We start from the raw sequence: 6,923 nt of genomic DNA, 5'->3' as shown, positions 1-6,923 counted from the left end.
CAATTTATGATGCATTTTATTTTGAAAGATTTAAAATGGTTTTTTAAAGAACCACTCAAAAAAGGTTCTTTAAAATGGTTCTTTTAAAGAACCATTTGAAGGACCTTTTTAAAAATGGTTCTTTAAAGAACCATTTTTAAAAAGGTTCTTTGAAAAACCATTAAAGGTGCCCCAAAGAACCATTTCTTGATGGTTCTTTGAGGCACCTTTAAAGGTTCTTCAATGAACCACTGAAAGAAATGGTTCTTCAAAGAACCATTGTTTGAAAGGTTCTTTGTGGCACCAAAAAAGGTTCTTCTATGGCATCAGTCTAAAGAACCACTTTTGGTTCCAGTTGGCACCTTTATTTTTCTGAGTGTGGATGCCTGGATGTTAAACTCAATTGTTATACCTGGTAGAGCAGAACGCTGATCATTTTATTAAAGATGAAAGACTTTAGACAGTTTTTCAACTCTCAGTAATGCCATGGTGATCGTTTGATATATGGACCTGCAGCGGAGTTTAGACCCAGACACGGCTAGTGACGTCAGACTGAACAACCGGATTGGGTTTGGTATGATTTATCCCCCTGAATTGAAGAACACGTGTCGTGAATGTCACGGACCGGGTTCCGGGGACTCGGGGTTCGTGAACAGTGTGGACCTTTATTGTTATTAGTGTATTGGATGTATGTTTGCTGCACTGTGCTCTTGTGTTCCATGCTGGTGTGTGTGTGTGTGTGTGAGGCTGGAGGATGAAGGACAGCCACCTGCAGGCCTGATGGGTGTGGCCCTGCCAGCTGCTGGTCACGCCTAGCTTACCACACACCTGCTTCTGATCAGGATCGTCGGGGGAGCTACTTAACAGAGCGATGGAGCTTCCTCCGGCGCAGGATCGTTGAGTTAGACTCCATGTCAGTGTTTCTAGTGTTGTTAAAGTGTATGCCTGCCGGAGTTGGTGCCATAACGGCTGTGTCTGTGTTTTTCCCCAGGAGGACAGCGGAACACAGGACTGCAAGACACACGGGGTGTGTGAAGGCACAGGGGCAGAGAGCACGGGATACCAGCACTTGGGAGAAGACACGTCACGGGAGTCGAGGGAGCACTTTTGGAGATTTAATGTGTGGTGTACAATTACCTCACTGTAAATAAACCCACTGTTCATTCCATTAAGTCTGCGTTTTGGGTCCTTTCTCTTACATCCCCCACGGTCTGCCCTCCAGACCGTGACAGAGAATTAACAAGGCCTTTCTTTCCTTTGCTTTCCTTTATTTCCTTTATTTTATTTTTATTTTGTTACTCTCATGGTACACTGAAAGTTTTGTTTGATAATTTTTCTGTCATCTAAGCAGATCCAAACGTTGAATAGACAGAACTACACAACATGTTGTTGTGAACGGTTGCAAAGTGAGTTTCTCCAAAATTAAAATGGGCTCAGGAGAAAGCCACTTATTTGGGACAATTAGACTTGAACAAGGCTAAGCATCAGGCTTTCAAATGAATTAAAAGTCTGTCTTGGTCTTTCTGTCTGTGAAGGTTCTCAGTCATCCAGGTCATCGTAGTCAAAGGAGCTTGCAAAGAAAAGCGTCTGGACTTCTTTAAGTTACTTGAAGACGTTTCACCTCTTCTCGGATGAGAGGTGAAACGTCTTCAAGTAACTTAAAGAAGTCCAGACGCTTTTCTTTGCAAGCTCCTTCGTCTTGGTCTTTCGTTAATTAATAGGCTGGTGTGAAAAATTGCTGCCACACCGCCCCTTTGGCCTGTGCTTCGAGATTTCTGGTAGTTAGAATGACTCGGGGGTGTTGATTCATTTAAACTAACATAATCATCCTGCTGCAACCAGGTTTCTGTAAGGCAGAGTAAATCGATTTGTTGATCAATTATTAAGTCATGTACTAACAGAGACTTGGAGGAGAGAGACCTAATATTTAATAATCCACATTTCACTGTTTTACTCTTTGGTTCAGATGTGGATACTGTATTGTTCTTTCTTTGTGATTGTTTATGTTTAAGTTGTTTATTGCTGGTTCTTAGTTTGTTTTTTGTCTGTTTGGGAGCTGACACAGTCTCTATGGAGATGGGTTTTTGGGGGGGGTAGCAGGAGGAGAGAAGCTGCAGAGAGGCGTGTAAAACTGCAACTCTGCTTCCTGGTCCCAACTCTGGATAGTCATATTTTGGGGGGTTTAATAAATTTGTCCATATTTCTAGAAATGAGAGTTGCTCCATCCAAAGTGGGATGGATGCCGTCTCTCCTAACAAGACCAGGTTTCCTCCAGAAGGTTTGCCAATTATCTATGAAGCCCACATCGTTTCTGGGACACCACTCAGACAGCCAGCAATTTAAGGAGAACATGCGGCTAAACATGTCGCTCCTGGTCTGATTGGGGAGGGGACCAGAGAAAACTACAGAGTTCCACATTGTTTTGGCAAAGTTACACACTGATTCAATATTGATTTTAGTGACCTCCGATTGGCGTAACCGGGTGTCATTACTGCCGACGTGAATTATGATTTTACTGTATTTACGTTTACCCTTAGCCAGCAGTTTTAAATTTCCTTCAATGTCGCCTGCTCTGGCCCCTGGAAGACAATTGACTATGGTTGCCGGTGTCTCTAGCTTAAAATGTCTGAGAACAGAATCACCAATTACCAGAGTTTGACCCCCGACAGGTGTGTCGCCGAGTGGGGAAAAACGGTTAGACACATGAACAGGTTGGTGGTGTACCTGGGGCTTCTGTTTAGGACTTTGCTTCCTCCTCACCGTCACCCAGCCGCCCTCTTTCCCTAGTTGCTTGGGGTCTGCCGGGGAACATCTAGCGGGGCCTACACTATCTTCGGCTGCACCAGCTACAGGGGCCTGGCTAGCTACGGGTGAATGAAGGGTGCGAAGCCGAGTCTCCAATTCAGTAATCCTGGCCTCCAGAGCTGCAAATATGCTACATTTGTTACAGATATCATTACTGCTAAAGGAGGCCGAGGAGTAACTAAACATCTGACACAATGAGCAAGAAAGTGCAGGACGGACAGGTGAAGTAGCCATGGTGCTAACGAGTCGGCTACGAGCTAAGCTAAGCTAGCAAAACAGTACAGAGACAGTGAGTGAATACTTTGGCTATAAATTAGGTAGTGAGTACACAGAATGTGTGCTTCGGATGAAGCACGTGAAGATTATACTATGAAAAAATAATGTATTTAAAAGTTTTTAATTAAATTGCTAAGCAAATAAGCTACTCTTAGGAACAGGAAGTGATACTCTACCACAGAGCGAGCGAACACCAAGTGACAAATGCAGATATATTTTAATTATTGAAGATTGAACACATAATTATTTACTAAGTACTCAACTGGAACTGAACCAAAAACCATTTGGAAATTTTTAATCAACCAGGTATGTCTGTAACCTCTGGAAATTAGCTTGCCCTAATTATCATCACAAGCTGTAATTTGTTTTGCAACAATTCCAGGGCTACATACATACAAAATGAAATAGCCCACCATGCACAGCTCCACTGCTCTTTATTTTAATGGTGGTGTTGTTATGAAAGAGTAGAAGGCTCTCTATGGCCTGTTCTATCACTACCTACAAGCCTTTTCTGAGATCAGCCAAAAAATACAGCAACAGCTTGTAGGTAATTGATCAAGCAAGTGAACTGTAAAATATTCATTTTCTACTTCAACAGCCAGATAAATCTCTGGGGAGGGTTTGAGGAGGACACCGGTGGAAATATTGCTTATGCACCATGAGGTAGGAGCTGCAGCAGCATGATGGTGAGGGGCAGATAAGAGGGGAAACATCCCAGGTTCAGGTGCAGCTGCAAGTGATGGCCAGTCATGCAATTCCCTGCTTGGCTTTAGACCAAGAAGCCAAATCCCCCTCTACAGCCAGGGATTTCATGCTGCAGAGCAGAGGGGAGCTTGGTCTGCAACCTCTGTGGCTGGTAGGCTAAAGAGCTGATTCCACAATGTGTATTGTAGCTTCAAACACATACACAACTGAGAAGGTGCCTCTTCAATTCAAACTCTGTGTGTGTGTGTGTGTGTGTGTGTGTGTGTGTGTGTGTGTGTGTGTGTGTGTGTGTGTGTGTGTGTGTGTGTGTGTGTGTGTGTGTGCGTGCGTGTGATTGAGAGAGAGAGAGAGAGAGAGGGGGAGATATTGTCTAACACTTGAAGAGGGCAGAAACAGTAGTTTCTAAGGGTTTCCTTATATTTGTCAATGGAATCTATCAACGAGGGAGCTACAAATGCAATTGAATTACAACCCAGCAAAAGGTTTTAAATGAAAGGTTATTTTAGGTGTTTTCTGACTATTGCATTGCTTTATCTTTATTAATTTATATTTAATCTTTCTCAGTCTGTATAATTTGTTTGATCAATGGGAAAGAGTCAAATGTAACCAGGTATTGTTTCTAGCCTTCTCCTGCACACAATGAGTGTTTGACTTTCAAATTCTTCACACATATGTATTAATCATAGCAAATGTGTTTGTTATTTCATAGATACAAAGCCTCCATGATAAGGTAGTTATTAAGAGTTGTCTTCAAGCCCACTGATGTCTACACATCTGTGAGTCAACTGACTTTGTGTATTGTAATACCTATTCTCTTAAATATTGCCCGTGATAATTCTACCCCCACCTCCATGGCAATTATTATATTTAAAAATGATAAACATTGTCAAATTTTTAAAAACTATCAACTAAAAATAATTAAAATATAAATAAAGACTAATTAGAACATGCATAACTAAAATAACTTTGATGGGCTTGAGAAATTTGGCACCTTTTAAATTCACCTTATTTTCCCCACATTTTTGATTAATATAAGCATAATGAATTCACAATTACAGGAAATGTACACATGAAAATTTAAGGGCTGATGACAACATTTAACCTGTATTTAACCTGTATTGATTTTATATCTATTCCAAACATCATAATATGGAAAAAATGTTCAACATGACTTTTGAGAATAAATCTGTTACAGTTTTAGTAGAAAACCTACACCAATATAATACAAAACTAAAATTAATAGAAACAAACATTTGTACCCTGGATGTTTTGTATGTTTTCCTATGATTTACAAGAGAAAAATTCTGTCTTTCAGGACTGTGAAGGGTCAAGTGGGAACTACTGTTTTCAAATTTGTTTGACATTAAATGGAATGACCCATCGTCTTTCTTCACTCTTCTGCATTATACTTTGAAAAAGACAAAGAAAAAAAAGTGTCCAGTGAAACAGCATTGAAGTACACTTCTTATTATGAGTTAAATTTATTATTATTATTCATTTCATTAAAGAAGATCTGTAAGCACACATCTGGCTGCTTCACAGATGTTTGGTGGCTAATATAAGCTTACATCACTTCCACTTTCCCATTCTGTCAGGTTCATTGGTCTAGTCATCTTTCTGCCCGCCTTCTTCAGGCCAATCAGCCATGTACTTTAAATCTCACTGCTCAGCTGTGAGCTGAGCACTTGAACATATAAAAGTGATGATCACTTCTTTCATTGAATTTTGAGTGTTTTATTCAACCTTGTTACATCTGTGGTGTTCCTGTGTTCAAGTAAGGGGGGTGGGGGTGCACAAAACCAGAAAGTTAGAGTCAGGTCTGCAGCACTTCTAAAAATTATTGCATTTAACATTCCACCACTTTCTCCTTGGAAACTTGCAGCACATTCAAAAGTTTATATATACAGAGTTTGTTTTCTCGTGTACTGCATCTCGACCCTGTAGGCAGAAGTTGATGATTTTGTTCTCCCTTCATCTCAGGTTCGGAAGTAGACCACACATTATTTCCAAGTAACCAGCTTAAAATAGGGAAAATCAACTCAAGTCACTTTGCTATTCAAAACCCTTACCGATAGTGAAATCTACCCACAGTTATAAAATTGCAAAAAAAGAAAAGATCTGTCCCATATTGTAGAGCCAAGCAGGAGTCTCCAGGAGAGACATTTGCTTTGTATGCAGAGTGATCTTTCATCAATAGACGAAACGGCCCTGAGGTCCATTCACAATTCTTGCAGGGGTGACAGGTGCCTGGTGGGGTCAGTTGCCCGTTGCCTCTGGGTTGCCTATAAGTCTCTTGCTCTTTGTTGTGAGGGCTCCATCTGAGGCTCACCTTCCTCCCTCCCTCTTCTGCTGGGGCGGACACACACTTGTCATTGCGCTGTGTACCCTTGGATCTTCAGCACTCTGCTGCGTCTGGGTCTCCTAGGTTTTTCTCTATGTGCCTCTGGCTCCTGGAGGGTGTTGTTGTGGCTTCTCACCATCATTATTAAGTAAGCTTCATGTTTCACACTCACACACGCTATAAAATGCCTTGTGTAGATAAGTTAGTGAAATTGTACTTTAGAATCAGGTTTCAGTTAAAAGGAAATGATTTCTCTTTTAGCTCCCAAACACAGTGTATCGAGAGGTGGACAGTTGAAAAGATGGCACAAAACACACAAACTTGTAAGAGTTGGCCAGATTTGTGCAAAATGAAATGGTTGGTAATTGGCAGATGAAAGGATCAAAAGGCATGATAAGACATCTGATTGTGTTACTAACTCATCTACACAAGACAAACTTTAGAAAACAGCACATTCATGCTGATTAAAAGAATGTAATGAGTTAGGACTATTGCTCTTGATCAACGCAATTTAAGTGACAACACAAGGTTCTCACTTAAACATGCTTCCTTTACATTTTTTATCACTCGTATTTTTCCAGTGTTGTCCTCCTGCATCCATGATAAATGACACTCATAATGGGATTCCATTTCTACTGCTTGAGCACAAACACTACTGGCATACCTCCATTTTTCTTTAAGGAGTTCTTTAAAGATTACAGTCAAAGCCGTTGATCTCCTTATTAAAAAAGAGAACAACTATTGAAAGACCGGATGATCTGATATCCTCGTGTCGGTGTTGTTCCCACATCATCATAATAAATGTTGTTCCACGTTC

The sequence above is a fragment of the Astatotilapia calliptera genome, chromosome 22 (genome assembly GCF_964374335.1).
Source record: "Astatotilapia calliptera chromosome 22, fAstCal68.1, whole genome shotgun sequence".
Classification (NCBI taxonomy): Eukaryota; Metazoa; Chordata; class Actinopteri; order Cichliformes; family Cichlidae; genus Astatotilapia; species Astatotilapia calliptera.
This window is presented reverse-complemented; position numbering follows the sequence as displayed.